The sequence below is a fragment of the Vombatus ursinus genome, unplaced genomic scaffold (genome assembly GCF_900497805.2).
Source record: "Vombatus ursinus unplaced genomic scaffold, bare-nosed wombat genome assembly UNPS02014779.1, whole genome shotgun sequence".
In the NCBI taxonomy this organism is placed as follows: domain Eukaryota; kingdom Metazoa; phylum Chordata; class Mammalia; order Diprotodontia; family Vombatidae; genus Vombatus; species Vombatus ursinus.
Window position 1 is genome coordinate 66776715 of NW_020954557.1, and position 22259 is coordinate 66798973.

The following is a 22259-nucleotide window of genomic DNA, read 5'->3' on the forward strand; positions in this document are numbered from 1 at the left end:
ACACACCTTAGCAAGATAATAATTTGTGCCCCTCAAGAAAATTGTACAAGTCTGCTTTTTTAGGGAGAGTAATGATTCAGTACTTTGCCTTTAAATTCCTGGCCTAGAGAGAAAGGTTTCCAATAGCAAAGACACATGTAAGAGTGAAGATCATTTTCCTGAGAAATATCTTCTGTCAACCTAATAAGAAAGTAGCAGGGTATTCTCCAATAGACAAGAGATTTGACTATTCTGTTCATCTTTAATCAGAGTAAATTCTGTATGAATTTTGACTGCTTTATAACTAGACTCAAACAAATAAGACTTTGTCCCAGGAATTTAGAAGGTGCCATGATGATACCACAAGTGGCTTGGGGACCAGCTAAAGATCTCCTAAGGGTAGAGTGATAAGAGAGGGTGTAACCACCCAGATTTTTAGTGGTTGGTTTATCCAACATTGCCCCTTCACTGAGATCAGAACTTCTGAGTTGCTGTAGCTCCAATATCCTGAGTACCTCACACCAAAGCTAAACTCAAGAAGGCAATACGACCAGGGAATGGAAGACAGCTCCCAATCTTTAAAATTCAGAGTTGGGCAAGCTGGCATCTGGGAGTGTGTGGGAAGTGTTGGATAAGAATAAACCCTTAGCAATGTGTCATGCTGCCAGTCCAGGCCCTGATCTACTTGGGACCTGTTTCTTCCCCAACAGGAGAAGATCAGATGTGAAGTGAGAAAGCTTAGGAAGGGGCATCTTATTGGCATCAGTAGCGCTAATACCATAAACTCCCACTTCCTCCCACATAATCCTTTGTCTGGGCAAGAACTAAAGGAAGAGATGGATATCTTGGGCCTTGTATATAAACACCAGGTCAGTGACAATACACTCTTTTCTCCCATCCCAACTACAAACTGGTGTGAGCAAGACTACTGTGGCATGCATACACTCAAACATAAACTCCTGTTCCCACATCTTGCCTCTGGGGGAGGAGTCTGGATCTTTGTCTTCCCAAGACTTGAGGCCAGGTCTCACCCTCCATCAATCAAAAGAAGGGGAGAAGGATGCCCAGAGGTCACATCTATATGTGTACAGGGTGGGTGATGGGAGAGATAGGTGAGTGGAGATGGGTGCCTGATTGCTTCCACTACCACACAGATTATCCCAGTTAGTTAGCAAGAATACTTCAAAAAAAACCCAATATCCTCCTATGATACCACCTATATTTCTCCCACCTTTCACACACAACTTTCTAAAAACAACAAATAGCTCTTTTCTTCAACTAACCTCTTTTCCAAATTATTTCTTGACCCCTTGCAGTCTGGTTTCTGATCTCATCACTCAACTGAAACTTCTCTTTCCAAGGTTAGCAACTGACCTCTAAATTGGTAAATCTTGTAGTCTTTTCTCTCTACTTATCCTTCCTGATCTCTGTAAAACTTTTGACTCTATTGGCTATCCCCTCTTTCTGAATATTTCTGAATACTTTTCTCCTCTCTCACATTCCTTGACATTACTCTCTTGGTTCTCCTACAATCTGACTGATTGTGTCTTGAAGGTATCCTTCCTTTGCAGGAAAATCATTCATGTCCCACCCCCTGTTCACAGGTATTCTCTAAGGGTCTGTCCTGCCTCCTCTCCTTTCTCTAAACTTTTTGACTTATTGACCTCATCAGTTACCATGGACTCAAATATCATCTCTTCATGGACAACTACCAGATATAGGTATACATATGTGTGTGTGTAATTGCAACTAGAATCTTTCTTCTGAGTTCCAAACATATATCACCACTGTCTATTGGATATTTCTAACTATGTTCTAAAGCAATCTAAAATTCAATATATCCAAAATAGAACTCATTATCTCCCACCCACCCACTTCTCCTATATTCTCTGTTTCTTTTGAGGGCACCAACACTGTCTCAGTTACTCAAATTTGCAAACTTGGAATCATAGATAGCTCTTCTTCTCTACCTCTCATATCTAATCAATTACCAAATCACAGAAAGTCTAACTCTGTATTATCTTCTGAGCCATAAGCCTCTACTCACATGGCCACCAGTCCCTTTTCAGGACTGTATCACTTCTAGCCAGAAATAGCCCCCTAATCGGACTGGTGGCTTCTAGCCTCTCCACTCTCCAATCCATCCTCCACACAGTTAACAAAATACTCTTCCTAAAGTACTGATTATATCACTTAAGAGCTATTAGCAGCACCTTGCTTCCTCCATGATAAAATAAAATTCCTTTATTCTTCATATGAAGCTCTGCACCATTTGGCTCCAGGCAACTTTTCCAGTCTAATTTCTCAATAATTGCCTACACAAACACTAAGTTCCATCCAAATTGAACCTGTTTTCTGTTCCCTGAAACTTAGTATTTCATCTCCTGACTGTGCCTCTTCAAAAGCTCTCACCTTTGGTTGGAACATTCTTTCTCCTAATGTGTATTTCTTAGAAACCCTGGCTTTCTTCTAGAGTCAATTTATGTGTCATCTCCCACAGGAAATTTTCGCTAATCCTCCTATTATTAGTGTTCTTTTCTCATTAAATTTATCCTGTATTTAAATGTGTTCATGGGCTGTATTCCTTGATAAAAAAAATATAAACTACCCAATTGCTAACATTCCTAGCCTTTCAAAATCATTTTGTATTTATTTATTTATTCACATATTTGTTTCCCCACACACACAGAGGATATAAACTCTTTGAGTTCAGGGTCTGTTTTCATTTTTTTTTCTTTTTACTACAACTCCCCAGTACTGTGCTCACTCAATGCTTGTTGGATTGAATGGAAGGCAAGGATTTTTATGTTGTTGTGATTGTTGTTATTTTTTTAATTTGTTTTCATATACACAAATACTTAATACATTATCGAGCACATAGTAGGTGCTTAATACTTGTTGCATTGAAATGAATTGGAAACTATCGGATGATTCACATGAGTGAATTCCTCTCTCTATCCTTTAGCTGGAATTATAGGGTGCCCCTCCTTTCCTCAACTCAGGGTATATTTTCTGTCTCTTGACCTAGGTTTAAATTTAGGCTTAGAGTGAGGCTCAGTATACTCAGTGCATGTGTGTATGAGTATTTGTGTGTATGTATGTGTTTTGGGATATTTTCTAGTCAATTTATTTGCTATGCTGTTAGATTAAATGTATTTTGTTTTAAATTAATATTTTCTCTGGCTGGCTAGTAAAGGTAAATACAATGAATGAGATCTGACAATCAAATGCCCTAAACTTGGGTATATCTTTTCTGGGTTCCCATGATGACAGAGCCCAAGTTGTAAATAGACATCTTAAGATAAGATATCATATGTTTCTAAGGTAGCTTGTTCTAGGATATCAAGAGTGATTTTAATCAGGAAGGACTTTCCCTTCTGCTGAAAATTTAATTCCATTTCTTCTAGTCCTGTCTTTGCTTTAGAATTATGTTGCTATCCCCATGCTCAAGTCTGATTAAATAGAGTTGAAGGTTTCCATGATTTCACTGGTGTGGGCATTCCCAACATTGACTCAGATCACAACCCCTCTACCATATTGGGATGTAACCTTAGTGAGTTACCACAGATGAAAAATTCATCACTCTGTTGATAAGCTTTTTCAAACTTAGCTAGCCTGGTCCTCAGATGTAAGAGCAGTCCCATACTCAAAATCTTTTCAGCTTGGTAGTATCTGTCAGTCTATGTTCAGCTGATATAACCTTTTAAGATACAGGAACATCTCCAGACCATAATGAGAAATTGAAATGAGAATTTAATAACATGGGGAGACTTAATGTAAAGGATACTTAAATGTGCTCTTCATAAATTCCTTTCAAGGGGTAATTCTACCCTACTTTCCTTTTATAAAATGCAGGCATAATATGCTTCAAAATAATAGGATCATAAGATTTGGAAGTATAAGGAACTAAGTCATCTTTGTCCAACCCCTTTGGTGAGAAAACAAGTCAAGAGAAATGCAGCAACTTGTCTAAAGATAGAGAGTAGAAGAGGTGGGAATTAAATCCAGGTCTTGTGACTCTAAATCTAGTGTTCTTTCCCATACTATATTCCCTAGATTGTTTGAGCGTGTTATTAAGAGCACTTAGAAAACCTGCTTGGGGGTATCTAGCTCTTTATATGTTCTTAGCATAGTCTAGGACAGGATAAAATACTTTCTTGTTTATTCATTGCTTCATATTCTCAGCATCATTTATTCTTCCATTACCATGGATAAGTTGAGGGGTGATTTGTCATGCAAGGTCTTCCCAATAATGAAATGAGTGAGTCACTGGGCTGGATTCTGAAGATGGTGGCCCTGGAGGCTACAATATCCTCAAAATGCTTTAAAAATAGGAGAATAATTCCTTAGTTTAGGATTGTTTCAATGAGTTTGCTTGGAGGCAAGGGGAAATGAATGTCTTTTTCTAGGTTTTCATTAAAAAGTCAAAGCTAAATTAGACATATTGAAAACCAAAGGAAAAATTAATAAAATTGAAATTAAGAAAACTATTGAACTAATAAATAAAACTAAGAGCTGGTTTAATGAAAAAAACCAATAAAATAGATAAACCTTTGGTTAATCTAATTAAAAAAAAGAAAGAAGAAAACCGAATTACTAGTATCAAGAATGAAAAGGGTGAAACTACCACCAAGGAAGAGGAAATTAAAACAACAATTAGGAATTATTTTGCCCAACTATCTGCCAACAAATTTGACAATCTTAGTGAAATGGATTCATATTTACAAAAAATATAAATTACCCAGATTAACAGAAGAGGAAGTAAAATACTTAAATAACCCCATCTCAGAAAAAGAAATTGAACAAGTCATTGATGAACTCCCTAGGAAAAAGTCTCCAGGGCCAGATGGATTTACATGCAAATTCTATCAAACATTTAAAGAACAATTAATTCCAATACTATATAAACTATTTCATAAAATAGGTAAAAAAGGAATCTTACTAAATTCTTTTTATGATACAAATGTGGTGCTGATACCTAAACCAGGAAGAGTCAAAACAGAGAAAGAAAATTATAGACCAATTTCTCTAATGAATATAGATGCAAAAATTTTAAACAAAATATTAGCAAATAGATTACAGCAACTTATCACACGAATGATACCCTATGATCAGGTAGGATTTATACCAGGAAGGCAGGGTTGGTTCAGTATAAGGAAAACTATCAGCATAATCCATCATATCAACAACAAAACTAACAGAAACCACATGATCATCTCAATAGATGCAGAAAAAGCTTTTGACAAAATACAACACCCATTCTTATTAAAAACACTAGAGAGCATAGGTATAAGTGGAGTCTTCCTTAAAATAATAAATAGCATTTATCTAAAACCTTCAGTAAGCATAATATGTACTGGGGACAAGCTAGAAGCATTTCCAATAAGATCAGGGGTGAAACAAGGATATTCATTATCACCACTGTTATTCAACATCGTACTGTAAACATTAGCTTTAGCAATAAGAGAAGAAAAAGACATTTAAGGCATTAGAACAGGCAAAGAAGAAACAAAGCTATCACTCTTTGCACCTGACATGATGTTATACTTAGAGAATCCCAGAGAATCAAGGGAAAAACTACTTGAAATAATAAACAACTTTAGCAAAGTTACAGGCTATAAAATAAACCCACATAAATCATCGGCATTTCTATATATTACCAACAAAGCCCAACAGCAAGAGATAGAAAGAGAAATTCCATTTAAACTTACTGTAGACATCATAAAATATATAGGAGTCTACCTCCCGAAACAAACTCAGGAACTCTATGAACACAATTACAAAACACTTTTCACGCAAATTAAATCAGATCTAAATAATTGGAAAAACATCAGTTGCTCATGGGTAGACCAAGCTAATATAATAAAAATGACAATTCTACCTAAGCTAATTTACTTATTCAGTGCCATACCAATCAAACTACCAAAAAACTACTTTATAGAGTTAGAAAAAATAATAACAAGATTCATTTGGAAGAACAAAAGGTCCAGAATATCAAGGGAACTAATGAAAAGAAATGCAGGGGAAGGTGGCCTATCCATTCCAGATCTTAAACTGTATTATAAAACAGCAACCATCAAAACTGCTTGGTACTGGCTAAGAAATAGAGTGGTGGATCAGTGGAATAGGTTAAGTATGCAAGACACAGTAGTCAATGACTATAGTAATCTATTATTTGATAAACCCTGTAAGGGACTGTCTGATGTTGGCAGCTACCAGGTTGGGCACTGTGGCAAGGGTAGGGTAAGATCTGGGTATTTTGGAAGTCGAGGCAGGGGCTGTGGTAGGCAGAGTCATGGTGTACTGGGATGGGCTGGATATGGAGAAGCCCTGAGGCAATGGGCGGTGCTTGTGAGATAAGCTGGGTACAAGGAAGTAGCTGGAGCTTGAGCTCCTGAGGCAAGGGGCGGTGCCATGTGGGAGTGGGATGGCAGAGGACTGAGTTCCCTTTGCTTCATCCCCTCCCTATATGCAACGTCATCCCCAGACTCCTCTTGTGACCTTCCTGACTTCCTGGGTCCCTTTGTGCAGCACTGACCCAGGCCCCTCCTCCCAGTGCCTGAGTCTGACTTCCTAGGTCACGTACTCTGTCTATGCGCTAAATCCCAGATGCCTCCTTCCTATATCCGGTCCTAGCCTCCTACGTCACTCCCTCCCCCTTGGTGTGCTAAACTCAGACAGCCCCTTCCGGTATCTGACCCTACAATCATTGGCTAGTAAGCGGGCTGGGGAGGAGGGGCTAGGTAGGTTTTTAGGAACAAGCGTAGTCAGATCACACGCGGGCTCTCCTGGCTCCTGCTCTGTTGCTCTGGCCTTGCTGCTTGGGCTTGCTATGATGGCTTGCTGTGTTGGCCTCTGAATAAAGCTCTGGTGTTGGTGCCTCCCGATGGCTCGTCTCTGTGTGGTGATCCGGCTGAGGACCAAAGACTCGGGAGTGAGTAAGACTCTGGTAGTGTGCTTCTTATAAGAGAAGTGGGTACCGGCATACGGATGGCAGAAGGTCGGCGTGCGGCCAGTATAAAACCCAAAGACCCCAGCTTCTGGGATAAGAACCCACTCTTTGAAAAAAAACTGCTGGGAAAACTGGAAAAGAGTATGGCAGAAACTAGGCATAGACCAAAATCTCACACCATATACCAAAATAAAGTCAAAATGGGTACATGATTTAGATATAAAAGCTAATACTATAAGCAAACTGAGAGAGCAAGGAATAGTTTGCCTCTCAGATCTATGGAGAATAGAAGAATTCACGACCAATCAGGAGATAGAGAACATTACGAAAAGCAAAATAGATAATTTTGATTACATTAAACTGAAAAGTTTTTGCACAAACTCAATGAAACTAAGATTAGAAGGAAGGTAGAAAATTGGGAAAGAATTTTTACAACCAGTCTCTCTGATAAGGGCCTCATTTCTAAAATATATAGAGAATTAAGTCAAATTTATAAGAATACAAGCCATTCCCCAATTGATAAGTGGTCAAAGGATATGAACAGACAGTTCTCATATGAAGAAATTAAAGCCATCTATAGTCACATGAAAAAATGCTCTAAATCACTATTGATTATAGAAATGCAAATCAAAACAACTGTGAGGTACCACATCACACCCATCAGAATGGCCAACATGACAAAACAGGAAAATGATAAATATTGGAGAAGATGTGGAAAAATTAGAACACTAATGCATTGTTGGTGGAGTTGTGAAATGATCCAACCATTTTGGAGAGCAATTTGAAACTATGCCCAAAGGGCTATAAAAATGTGCATACCCTTTGACCCAGCAATAGCACTTCTAGGGCTATATCCCAAAGAGATCACACAAATGGGAAAAGGACCTACATGTACAAAAATATTCATAGCAGCTCTTTTTGTGGTGGCAAAACATTGGAAATTGAGGGGATGCCCATCAATTGGGGGATGGCTGAGCAAGTTGTGGTGTATGAATGTGATAGAATACTATTGTGCTATAAGAAATGATGAACAGGCTGACTTCATAAAAACCTAGAAAGACTTGTATGGTCTGATGCTGAGTGAAGTGAGCAGAACCAAGAGAACGTTGTACACAATAACAGCCACATTGTGTGATGACTAATATTGATAAACTTAACCCTTCCTGGCAATACAAGGATCTAAGACATCTCCAGAGGCCTTGTGATGGAAAATGCTATCCACACCCAAAAAAAGAACTATGGAAGCCGAATTGTTATTTTGTTTCTCTTCTGTTGAGTTTTGTTTCCTCTTTTTGATGATTCCTCCTATTGGTTTTAATTTCTACTTACAACATCACTAATGTGAAAATATGTTTAATATGAATGTAAATGTATAGCCTATATCAGATTGTGTGCCATCTTGGGGAGGGTGGTGGGGAGGAAGGGTGAGAAAAATTTAAAACTCAAAAGCATATGGAAGTGATTATTGATAAATCAAAATAAATTAATTAAAAAAAGTCAAAGCTATTTCTTATGATGCCAATAAGTGTCAACTTTTGCTTTGATTTGACAGCCTTCTTTCTTATTCACTTTCTTGATAAGCAAGGATGACAGAGACTTCTTGATCATGTTTACTTTTATAGGCAAATGTGTGAACTTCAGGCTAACCTCTTATAGAAGTCCTGTGCATTGCAATACATCTGAAATCCCTTTAGATACATAAGGTCAGAAGTATAGGCTCAGTAGTTTTGATCTGGGGTTCAATTTTCTTTTGATTCTTGTGACTTAAGGATTTGGGAGAGCAATAGCTTTTGTTCCTGACTCTAGTCGCATTCATTTGGGTGGTTGATTAAAGGAGCCCTTGTTTCTATGCTAGGCAACACTGCATAAACTACCATTGATTCAGTTCTGCTATATTGGGGGGTGGGGAGTCCTAAAATAACTTGTCCGGCTTTTAAGAGTCATAAGCAGAGTCAATTACATCTGCATTTGCCCAGGGAATGAGGGCATAAGAAGCAATAAAACAGAGATGAGCTCTTCAGAATAGTCCACAAGAACCATGCCTCTTCATTTATTTTTAAATTTTAGTGCTGAGACAACAAATGAATTCTGACAACCTATATCTAAAGTAGATAGACAGTTACATTGAAAGGCTCCAATGAAAAATTAGGTAATATAATCTTTATTTTATCCTGGTAGATGGAAAGAAGGAAGAAAAGAAGGAAGGAATGGAGGGAAGAAGGAAAGAAAGAAGAGGATTACTTTTTTTTAGTATGTAAACAACAAATAGTTGGAAATCTGATCCATAGACACCTATCACAATGAAATAGGATATTAAGGCACCCTTTTTCCCCCAGGGTGTCTAGAGTTAATGGTACCTTTAAATTTGAATATGTTGCCAAAATTCATGATAAACTCACCTTGCTTTTTGTACAAAGAAAGCCTGGGCATCTTTTCATCCTCTACACTGTAATGGGATCTCCAATGACTTTTGTGAGAACAGTGTGAAGAAAATTAATTAATAAACCAAAAATGCATATTGAAGACTCATTGTGAACCTAGCACTGCATTAGGCTTCTTAGCAGATACAGATAAAGTATTTGATGTAGTTCCTCCTTCAAGGCACTTGTTGTCTCATTAGGTAGACAAAGAGAATACATTAAAAACAGAATAATTAAATGCTAAATGGTATGACTATTTATACAATAGAAGTATTAAGGAAAGAAAAAATTAAGAGCAGGAAGAAGCAGAACGTAAGATAGGTCGACCTTTGAAGAAGGGTTGAATTTGCTTAAGAATTTGGTCCAAAGGAGAGAATTCCAAAAAAGAGAAATAGTATGATAAAAGCACAAGTCTAGAGCATGTTCAGGAACCAGTTTGGAGACTGAACTGATTGAAACAGATGGTTCGTATTACAGAATAGTGGGAAGAAGGTGAAATGACTACAGATGGATCGGGTTATAGAGAGCCTTTAAAGCTAAGCATAACCACTTAAAAGAGATAACTAAGGGAAAACAGAAAAGGGTAAGAAAAAGAAGGACACATTTCAAATTGTTCTACAGCACCTGTAAATTCCTTTTTATCTCCATGTTAGATTAAGGTGATTTGTCTCTTTCTGAGGATTGTTTTATTTGGCTAAATCTGCTTATAGCTCAGGACTACTTTAGGAAACAAGTAGGTACTTGCTTAGTATATATTATAGTACTATATATACTATAGTATATTATACACTATATGTAGCATATATTGTAGTATATACTTGCCCATGGAGTATATGCTACATATTAATAATAATAATCATCAATCTGCCTTTCTTGAAAACACTGTGTTATAGGAATTTCCTATAGCTTTATAGGAAATATAGGAAATTCCTAATCTTTCATTGTGAAGTTTGTCTAAAGCTCTCTCTGCATAAAGAGCAAATTGAATTGGCCATGCATTTTGATAACATATGCAAATTGAAAGGTACCATTAACCATAGACACCCTTGAAAAAGGGTTCTCCGTTGGTCCAATGGGCAGTTGGTTGCACAGTAGATAGAGTGCCAAACCTGAAGTCAGAAGCACTCATCTTCCTGAGTTCAAATCTAGCCTCAGACATATCCTAGCTGCATGACCCTGGGCAAGTCACTTTACCTTCTTTGCCTCAGTTTCCTCATCTATAAAATGACCTGGAGAAGGAAATGCCAAACCACTCCAATATCTTTGCCAAGAAAACCCTAAATGGAGTCATGAAGTTAGATGCCTCTGAAAACAACTGAACAACAATTGGTCCATTTCATTGTGAATTACGCTGTTCCAAGTAGAACTTCATTTTCTTAGGGGTGATATTGACCAAGACCTGTCCAGAACCAGTGAAGATACACTGAGTAGCTATAGATAAAAATCTCTATTTAGCCATTTCTCTTTTACATACCCTTTCTGAGGTATGTCAGAGATACAAAGCTGATTTAGCCAAGATTCCATCTACTTTAGAAGAGAGCCAACCCTGTGAGAGTATACAGAATATATGGCCAGAAAAATCATAGATTCAGAGCTTGAAATAATGTTAGTTGTCATCAAATCAAACTGCTTCATCTTCTATATGAAAAAACTGAGGCCCAGAAAGGTTAAGTGATTTTCCAAGGTCACCTAGACAATGAGGAACAGAAATCAGATTGGAGTTACATAACCTCTGACTAAACCCAACTCTTTCAGTCTCCTCATGTTAATGCTATTTTTAAGAGCTCCAAGGAAGCCTCCGTCTCCCTCAAATATCTCTGGCACCCAACTTGCTGGTGAAGAAAATTCCATCATTTGAAGCTAACTCAGTTGATTTAAAATTGTGTCCCCTGTTAAAATTCAAATAACCCTGAAAACAGTAAAACATTGGCCCTTACTAGCCACTTACGCCTGTACATGTACATGAAATCAAAGTTTGATTCAGAGAAGGGAGGAGAAAACATGGGAACACAGGATGAGAAAGCTGTACATAGTTGGAAAGTGTGCCACCAAAAGAAGGAAATGAAGCAGAAAGAAAAAATAAAGATCACAGGGTATTTTTGAGTTCATAATTTTGCTTGACACTTTCCCTAAAATAGTATCCTTTGGAGCCTGGGGTAGTTTATCAGGGAGTGACAGGAGTTCACGAAACCATATTCAACCTCTGTTTAGAAACTTCACTTACATGAAGTTTAAAATGATCTCCTGTGTGTAAGGAATTCAGGTTCTTTCAAAAAACAGTTAAAGAAGTCTTTTATATTAAAGTGGATGATAAAATTTGCAGATGTGAGTTGATAAAGCTTTGTTAGGACATTACTAAGAGAAATGCTACAGCATAATTTAAATAAGTTCCTAGCTGGGAAGCTGCTGGGATGGTCTATTTCATATTTCTTTAAGAGCAAAGAAAATTTCTTCCTTCAGACAGAAGAAGCAAGTCACAAAAGTGTTTATATGCTCCAAGTGGAGATGTAGTTCTAGGATCCTAGGTCTACATTATGAGCTCTTGCTTTCTCTTTTTGTTTCCTTATCTTCCCCCAAGACTCAGCTCAGAAGTCATCTTCTCTGCCAAGCCTTTCTGCTTCCTTTTGTTTTAGATTTGTATCATAAACATTTTGATGAAGGAAGAAAACAAAACAAAGTACAAACAAACCAGTACAAAATACACAAAACAAAACAAAAAGCTCTTGTAGATGATTATACATGCAGCTGTAATGTCTTTTGTTTGCCAATTGTTGAAGAAAAAAAAAGCTGTGTATTAACTTTGACAAGGTATTTAATCCACATTTGTTTCTATTTATTGTAATTTTTGTTAACACATACATACACATGTATATATGCAGTATTCTCCTGAAAACTCTCCTTGAAGGAGAAAGAACTTTTAATTACTCTAGAATCCATCAACTCTCCCATTAATGAACCTCCAACTCAGTGACTTATGCAGTTCTCACAAGAAGAAACAGCTTTGAGTTATTAGGCAACCCCAAAATCACCCCTTATTGTTATACCCCTATTTGTCCCTTAGGTCTCTCGAGATGGTCTGAACTTTTAGTTCCATCCAGGGGTCCAGGGACTCCTCCAAGTCCAGAACAAACTAGAAATAGAGTTGAACCTTTTCCCTGAACCAGCAGAGTCCACATGACTTGACCAGTGAAGGGTAAAATCCGGGTTTGCTCTCCTTGTCCCTTCTCAGTTTGAGTGTCCACATCTAAAAGACTGAATTAGTTTCTTGATTTGGTCCAGTAACTCCTTTACTGTATCCAGGAATACCTTGAGTACTGCACTATTATTTCCCATAGTGTATGGAGTGTTTGCGCAGAACTAGCCCTGTGGTATGGGGGTTTCCCTAGTCCTTTTCAGGTTTGCTCATCCACCTTTGGTGTCCACCTGTCACCCAACTCTTACTTGTGGCTCCAAGAAGCTGTAGCATGTACATTGGGGGCCTTCTCCAGTCATCTTGATCTATATCTTGCCACAAGACCCAGATGGCTGCAGAGGAGAAAGTGAGGCTGGTGACTTTGCACAGCCCTTCCTCACTTAAATCCAATTACCTTTCAAGTCATGGCATCACCTTCCTGATGTCATGGTCCTCTTCAAGAACAAGGAACAAACAACAACGTGTGAGTAGTCCAAGCTGCTCCACTGGGGACCCAACTGGCCAGTTACAATTGGGCAATGCAGCTCCTTCCCTCCTTCCTTCTTCTTTTCCCTTTCCTTCCCAGCATGTACATCAGCTGCACCCCAGTAAAACTTTTATGGAACATGGGCTAAATCAGGTTGAGGATAAGCAACAGGCCTCCAACTCATCAATGAGTTAGGGGGATGTCTACCCCTAGCATGTGAAGACTTTCCCCTGTGGAATGGGTGGTTAAGAACAATTTGTTCCAGCCACCATGAAGGCAACTGAAGTAGGCGCTGTGGAGTGCTTAAACCTTGGTCAGACATCTAAGACTCCAAGTTCACCTACTGCATCCCAAGCCATCACCAGTCCTGACTTTTGTCTTGCTACTGGACTTCAATAACTGGAATAGAGAGTAAGGCTGACAATTTTGTGCAATTCTGTCTCACAAATTTAATTCACACTTGAACCAAGACATCACTCTATGATGTCACTGGTCCTCTTCAAAAGACAAACAACAGCATTGTTGTTCCGCAATTGCTAGCTTGAATTCTATAGCTTCCACTTGGCCTAGGAATTTCATGATTATAAATATCTAAGACAGAGATTGAATAGGTAATCCCATATGAATTTCAAGCAAAGCATATGGCTTGTGGTTAGAAGAATAAAATAAGGGCTGCTGCAGGGAAAATATCTTAATGGGGTAGGGGGTAAACTACTTCAAGTACTGAAACCATAAATACAGAGTTATGAAGTAGCAAAAAAAAATATGACATAAGTTTGGGTCCACTCTCCAGAGAGAGCCAAAGGTTCATTTTAGTCAGGTCCTAAACCACCAAGCAAGACTGAATTCTCTAGTTGGAATACTTACCAGTTAACCTTCTGAGCTAGCCTAGACAAGAATGAATCACAAGGGTCTGAATCTACATTGTCCCCCAGATCTGTTCCATGAATTTGGAGTGAGAGGGTCCTTTGACAGTTATCCAGACATTGCCTGTTGGGGATTTGCAGACAACAAGGGGGAATTAAAATAAGTAGCTACTTGAAGTTCATTGGACGGGACCTTGGAGATCACCTAGTCCAAACTCCTTGCTTTATAAATGAGGAAACAAGCTCAGGGAAGTTCAGCATCTTGTTCAAAATAACACAGGTAATAAGTGGCAAAATCCAGATTTGAATCCTTTTCCCCTGACTCCAAAGGCAATGAATGCTCTTATCACTTAATAGGACTTTTCTGCACTTGAGAAGAACTGTCAGTGAGTCCAAATTATCGCTAAAAATTCATCATCAAAGAAACAAATGAACTCCACACCCCACATTTAGATGCAAATTAAGGAGAGGGGAAGGTAGTTCAACATTTTAATACACTCAGGTGTGTTTGAGATTGAAATGTATTCTTCTATGATTAAGAACATGAGATAGTTCCTTAGGTTTCAGGTAGTTAAATTTCATTTAATCACCAAGGAGATTCTCTTTTTTCAGACCAATGACTACGAGAATAGAGTGATTCTACTCCCTTGGAGCTTTCATCTCATTTCTTTCCTCCCTTTCACCACAACTTCTTAGAAAAGTAGTCTATACGTAATGTCCCCACTTCCTCTTTGCTTCAGAAGTAAGGAAACAAGCATATATTAAGTGCCTATTACATGCCAAACACTGTTAAGCTCTTAATAAATACAAGCTCCTTCTCTACTGCCTACAGACACAACCATGTATCTCCTATCTTGAAAAAACCTTCACTGGATGTTTCCAAGGCTGAAAACTGTTGTCCTACATCTCTTCTGTCTTTGTGACTAACTCCTCAAAAAGGGAGTCCACAATAGGTACCTCCATTTTCTCTCCTTTCACTCTCTTAATTCTTACACTACAGCTTCCAGCCTTATCATTCCACTTACACTGCTCTCTCCAAAGTTACTAAGGGTCTCTTAGTTGCAAAATCCAATGTCCTTTTCTCAACCCTCATTCTCCTTGACCTCTCGGTGGATTTTGATGATGTTGATCACTCTCTCCTCTTTAAATCTCTCTTTTCTCTAGGTTTTCAGGACAGCACTCTCTCCTAGTTCTCCTCTGTCTCCTGGCTCCCCTTACAGATCACTCCCACTAACTACAGGTGTCCCCCGGGGTTCTATCCTGGGCCCTCTTCTCTTCTCCTTCTGTACTTAGTGATCTCATCAGCTCCTATGGATTTAATTACCTTCTCTATGCTGATGATTCTCAAATCTACCAATCCAGCCCCAACGTTCCTGCTGACCTCCAGTTGCATATCTCCAACTGCCTTTCAAGCATCTCAAACTGGATGTCCAGTAGTCATATTAAACTCAATATGTACAAAACAGAATTTCTCTCCTAAACCCTGCTTTCTTCCTACTTTCCGTATTACTATAAAGGGAAAGAACATTGGTGCTGGCATTAGAGGACCTGAATTCTAGCCCTATCTCAGAAGGTTAATTAAGTTCTCAGTGACTCAGTTCCTTCATCTATAAAATAGGGAAAATAAATCTATCAATCAATCAATACTCATTCATCAAACATCCACTAAGCACCAGAGATACAAAGAAAAAAATTAAATTCTTCCTTTAGGAAGCTTAGTTCCTAAAGAGATACATGGATAATGCATAGGTGGCTAAGTAGCATAATGGAGAGAGAGCTTGGAATCAAAAAGACCTGACTGAGTTCAAATCCTGCATATCCTCTTAGTAGCTGTGTGACTCTGGGCAAGTCAGTTAACCTCTCTGGGCCTCAGTTTCTTCAAATACAAAATGAAGAGATTGGGCTCAATGACTGCTGAGATCCCTTCTAGGTTTAAATTTATGCCCTCTATTCTATGATAATGTGTGCATATAAGGACATACAAAATAAATACAAGTCAATTTAGGGGAAAGGCACTAGTAGCTGGGGGTAATCAATCAGGAAAAAGCTTCATGTGGAAGGTGATATTTGATGTGAGCTTTGAAGAAAATCACTGATTCTAAGAGATATAAGGCAAGTAAGTGCCTTCCAAGAATGGGGGACAGTCTATGAAAAGGTATGAATGGGAGATGAAATAGTGTGTATGAGGAACATCAAGAAAGCCAGTTTGGCTGAACTGGAGAATTAGTTCATAGAGAAGAGTAATGTATAACAATGCTAGAAAGGTAGGTTGGAGCCAGGCTGTGAGGGGCTTTATATGCCAACTAGAAAGGTTTGTGTTTGATACTAGAGATAATAGGGACAAGCATTGTTTGCACTGCCTACCTTATAAAGCTGTGGAAGGAAAAGGGAACAAGAATTTGTTAAGTACCTACTATGACTTTAGCAAAGTAGCAGGATATAAAATAAACCCACATAAATCATCAGCATTTCTATATATTACCAACAAAGCCCAACAGCAAGAGATAAAAAGAGAAATTTCATTTAAAGTTACTGTAGACATTATAAAATATTTAGGAGTCTACCTGCCGAAACAAACCCAGGAACTATATGAACATAATTACAAAACATTTTTTACACAAATAAAGTCAGATCTAAATAATTGGAAAAGCATCAGTTGCTCATGGGTAGGCTGAGCTAGTATAATAAAAATGACAATTCTACCTAAGTTAATTTACTTATTCAGAGCCATACTAAACTATCAAAAATTATGTTATAGAGCTAGAAAAAATAATAACAAGATTCATCTGGAAGAACAAAAGGTCCAGAATATCAAGGGAACTAATGAAAAGAAATTCTAGGGAAGGTGGCCTAGCCATTCCAGATCTTAAATTGTATTTTAAAGCAACAATCATCAATACTACTCGGTAGCGGCTAAGAAATAGAGTGATGGATCAGTGGAATAGGTTAGGTATGCAAGACACAGTAGTCAATGACTATGACAATCTACTGTTTGATAAACCCAAAGACCCCAGCTTCTAGCACAAGAACTCATTATCTGACAAAAACTGCTGGGAAAACTGGAAAAGAGTATGGCAGAAATTAGGCATAGACCAAAATGTCACACCATATACCAAAATAAAGTCAAAATGGGTACACAATATGTGTGTGTGTGTGTGTGTGTGTGTGTGTGTGTGTGTATAAAGGCTGATACTATAAACAAATTAGGAGAGCAAGGAATAGTTTACCTGTCAGATTTATGGAGAGCAGAAAAATCTATGCCCAAACAAGAGATAGAGAATATTATGAAATGCAAAATGGATAATTTTGATTACATTAAATTGAAAAATTTTTGCACAAACAAAGCCATTGCAACCAAAGTTAAGAAGGAAGCAGAAAACTGTGAAAGAATTTTTACAATCAGTGTCTCTGATAAAGGCTTCATTTCTAAAACATATAGAGAACTAAGTCAAATTTCTAATACAAGTCATTCCCCAATTGATGAATGGTCAAAGGATATGAACAGGCAGTTTTCACATGAAGACATTAAAGCTATCTGTAGTCATATGAAAAAATGCTCTAAATCACTATTGATTATAGAAATGCAAATCAAAACAACTCTGAATTACCATATCATACCTATCAGATTAGCTAACATGACAAAACAGGAAAATGATAAATGTTGGAGAAGATGTGCGGAAATTGGAACACTAATGTATTGTTGGTGGAGTTGTGAAATGATCCAACCATTTTGGAGAACAATTTGGAGCTATGTTCAAAGGGCTAAAAAATGTGCATACCCTTTGACCCAGCAATAGCACTTCTAGGGCTGTATCCCAAAGAGATCATAAAAATGGGGAAAGGACCCATATGTACAAAAGTATTTATAGCAGCTCTTTCTGTGGTGGTAAAGAATTGGAAATTGAGGGGATGCCCTTCAATTGGGGAATGGCTGAACAAGTTGTGGCATATGAATGTAATGGAATACTATTGTGCTATAAGAAATGAGGAGCAAGCAGACTTCAGAAAAACCTGGAAAGACATCTATGGACTGATGCTGAGTGAAGTGAGCAGAACCAGGAGAACATTGTACACAGTAACAGCCAAGTTTTGTGATGACTAACTTTCATAGACCTAGCTCTTCTCAGCAATGCAAGGATCTGAGATATCTCCAAAACTCTCATGATGGAAAATGCTATCCACATCCAAAGAAAGAAATATGGAGTTTGAATGAAGATTGAAGAATACTGTTTGCTTTTTTCTTCTGTTTTGTTTTGTTTCTTCTTTCTTGTGGTTCCTCCTATTGATTCTAATTCTTCTTAACAACATCACTAATGTGAAAATATGTTTAATAGGAAGGTATATGTAGAGCCTATATCAGATTACATGCCGTCGTGGGGAGAAAGGCAGAGAGGGAGGGGGAGAAAATTTAGAACTCAAAAATGTATGGAAGCAACTGTTGAAAAGTAAAAATAAATAAATTGATTTAAAAAATTTTTTTAAGTACCTACTATGTGTGGGCACTTTACAAACATTATCTCATTTGATCCTCACAACAAACCTAAGAAGAAAATGCTATTTTTATCCCCCTTTTACAGTTGAGGAAACTGAGGCAGACAGAGGTTAAGTGATTTGTTTAGTGAAGTGACTGTCTCAGGCAGTATTTGAACTGGTCTCCCTGATTCTAGGCCTAGAATTCTATCCACCACACCACATTGCTGCTTCTGTTAAGAGAAAAAACATGTTGCAAACCATAAAGCTTTCTATGTGACCTCCTATTTTGTTTAATTCTGCCCTCTAGAATCTGGTTACTATTTCCACCATGCTACAAAAAAATACTTTCTCAAGAGAAATCAATGACTATTGGTAAATCCAAAGCCTTGGGTTTTTTTTAAATTTAGTTCTCATCCTTCTTGATCTTTTTATAACTTTTGCCACAACTGACAACACTCTCCTGAATACTCTTTTCTCTGTCTCCTGATCTGCTGCACTCCCCCTGATACAGTATCTTCTGATTTTTTTTATCTTCTGACTTTTTTCTCCTGCGAGATCTCTAATTGCTCCCTTTCTGTCCCCTCCTCCTCTTCTCCAGCCTCAAGGCCCCATGCTCAACCTTCTGCTCTTCTTTCTCTTTTCTTTCTCCCTTGGCTTTTGGAATAAAAACTCATTATTTGACAATAACTGCTGGGAAAACTGGAAAACAGTATGGCAGAAATTAGGTATCAACCAATATCACACACCATATACCAAGATAAGGTCAAAATCTGGCTTCCTTTTGCAGTTTTATCTACCATCTCTCTTCAGGAAACTCCCAAATCTGAATCTCTAGGCCTGAGACAATTTTTGTGAAGTGCTCAACACATTTCCTGGCACTTAAGGAGTATTATATAAATGCATATTGCTTCCTACCAACCTTCCTTTCCCTACTCCCATCCCTAATTACCTCTTGAACTTTAGAACTGCATCTCAAAATGCTTACAGGAATCTCTCTACCTGGATGCAGGTTCCTTGGAACCTCAAATTTAATAAATATTGAATTGAACTGGATTTATCTTTGATTTTTCCTTCTCCCTCAGTTGGCACATCCAATTGGTTATTGATTCTTATAGTTTTACCTCTAGAAATTCTATCTTTCTCTTCCTTTCTCTTCTCATTGCTAATACCTTAATCGATAGATTATACCTTCCTTTTACGTCAAAAGTTAAACCAGGGAAGAGAACATGACTTATCTAAACTCTTTATCCCTAGCACACATCACCATACTAGTGTTGACCAAATATCTGTTTTATTATGGATAGACAAAGTCTTCCAAATTCTTTTGTATAGGGAACTTGTATAACTTTTAATGAATGTCAGCATCTTGTTTGCAACTAATAGTCTTAGAAAATTGATTAGAGTTCTGAGAGGAGAATTAGTATGTGTCAGAGACAGGATGAGAATCGAGGTCTTCCTGGCTCTGATGTCAACCCTCTATCCCTTGTGCCGCACTGCCTCTCTTGTTTAAGTTCATATTAGAGTGATTTCCTTATGTGTTGCATCCCTCTAGGAGACTGTGGGAATAAGAGGAGGGGCAGTAATTTATTTAATGTACAAATCTTCCCCAGCTCCTGGGATGGTGCTCTGCAGGAAGTATATTCTTAAAAGACATTTGTTGAAAATCAAAGTAGAAGTGTCTAAAAATGGTACCAAGAAGTTTTGATGAAATGAATGAATATCCCACAGGGAAACTTGTTAAGTACTAAAGACAATGATGAGTTAACTTAGCTAGTATATTCTCTGAATGAATTACTTATGATTAAAATCCATAAAGCCTTTCTAAACTTAGCAGAGGTAAGATTCTCTTTGGAAAAGCATGTTGTTTTCACTTTAGGGCCTCAGGCTGCAACCTCAAATGGAGCACTTAGAGGAGAGGGACTGATGTGATCAAAAAACTGGGGAAAAAAAGATACCAGGGTACATGGTCCATATTAGATTCTCCTAGTCAATGACTGGCCATTCTGACCTGGCTCAGACTTTACAGTGACTCTCCAGGCTATGCTACTGTAATTTGCTATCCTCATTGCTCTGTTTAAAAATTATTTGGAACATTTAGCTGAGAAAAATCCATCTGTCTAGCTCCAAAGAAAAGAGGAGCCAGAGGCATTCCCATCTATGGTCAAACTTCTGTCCTAGCTTTCAGATAGCTCCTGGGTATGAGTTTAAGTGTTAGCTAAAACTGTTAAAGACCTACTAATGTGAGATCCAATTATCTGAAGGATAATCCAGGCCCTTAGAGAAGCAATTAGAATAACAATATCCAGTGGCTAGGCTCCTTCTCACAATAGAAAATGGAAATCTTACTATTACCACAGTTCATTTTTGTCTCAATCAATTTCTCTTTTCTATTCCAACTGACAGAAAATTGTGACAATAAAATGAATGACAGGGAAGAGAAAAAAGCTGTGTGAGAATAAGATGAGAAAGAACCTCCTCTAGTGGGCCAGAAGTAGCCATTTCCTACCCTTGGACTTCCAGCGATTTTTCAAAATCCTAGAAAATAAAGAATAATAAGCACATAGTAAGAGCTTAATAGATACTTGTTGACTGACTGACTGAAGTAGGAAGTAGGCTTGCAGTTGCTAATTGAATGGGTGAATGAAGAATGAAAGAGAAAACAGTCCTCAAAATCAAGCTGATTTGGGTTTAAGTCTTGCCTCTACTATTTTGTTTTTGGGTTTTGATTTTGTTTTCTTTTCTTTTTGTTTTTCTTTGTAATGCCATTTTTAGTATAGTGGCTGGCACATAGTAAGTGCTTATTAAATGCTTGTTGCTCAAGTGACCTACTGAGTTTACAGAGAAAATGCTAAAGGAATTCCCTATATGAATGAAATCATAGATTCATTCCCTGTTACTTAGCATTGTGCTAGGTACTAGGGATACAATGACAAAAAATGAGATCGTCTCTGACCTCAAAATCTTACTTTCTAATAGAAGACTACACGTATAGAGCAAGTGGTAGCCAGAGATTAGAGATCTAGGAAATCACTAGTAGGGATTACTAAAAAAAAAAAAAAAAAAAAAAATTAAAAAAGCAGATGAGTAGCTGATTACCATGCATTTTCTAGTGGTAAAGATAATATTGATTTGATTACTGCCCCCCCCAGGGGGAAAGTTGAAAATTGGGAAGGTTGGGGGAGGACTACAGAGCTTGATAAATCTAAGTTTCCAGTAAGGTAACTGAATTAGATGCGAAGCTTATTCAGGTTAACTGAATTTGAACTCACTAACTAAAAAGGACAGGTCATTGCCAGTGTGGAGTTCCAAAGTTGAATAGATTACCTTAGCCAGGAAAGAGGGCATGGTCTCTGGAGGGCAGAACATAAAGGTACCTGTTCCAGATGGGTAAAAGGGAAACAGTGATCAGGCAGATGACAAGATGTCCAGGCATACCTTGGTTTTGTGTTCAATAATTTGATGTGATGTAAAGGATTGATGGAGCCTATTAGATATGACATGTGGATTCATCCAGATTCCCCACCAATATATCAGGAGTGAAGATCATTTAAAAGGTATCTATCACCCATGGAATCGCTGGATATCAGGTACCCATATTAAGTCAAAGGGACCTATCTGTCTTATGATAATAGGATTTTGAGTGGAAGCTGAAGGAAGATTTTAGGGACTAATTAATTTACAAGTATTACTTGGAGAACCAGGAGTTCCCTATGCAATATGATGGCAGATGAGTGAGCAAACAGATTTGGAGTTGGTTTTTCAAGTGTTCTTGAATGCTTGGCTCAAGGAAATGGCTAACTAAATTACCGCAGGGGAAAAAAGTGTCTACCCCACCCTACTCAGGACAATATGTTCAAAAGAAAGACAAAAGACAATGCAGACTTGTATGAACAAAAATACAAGCCAACTG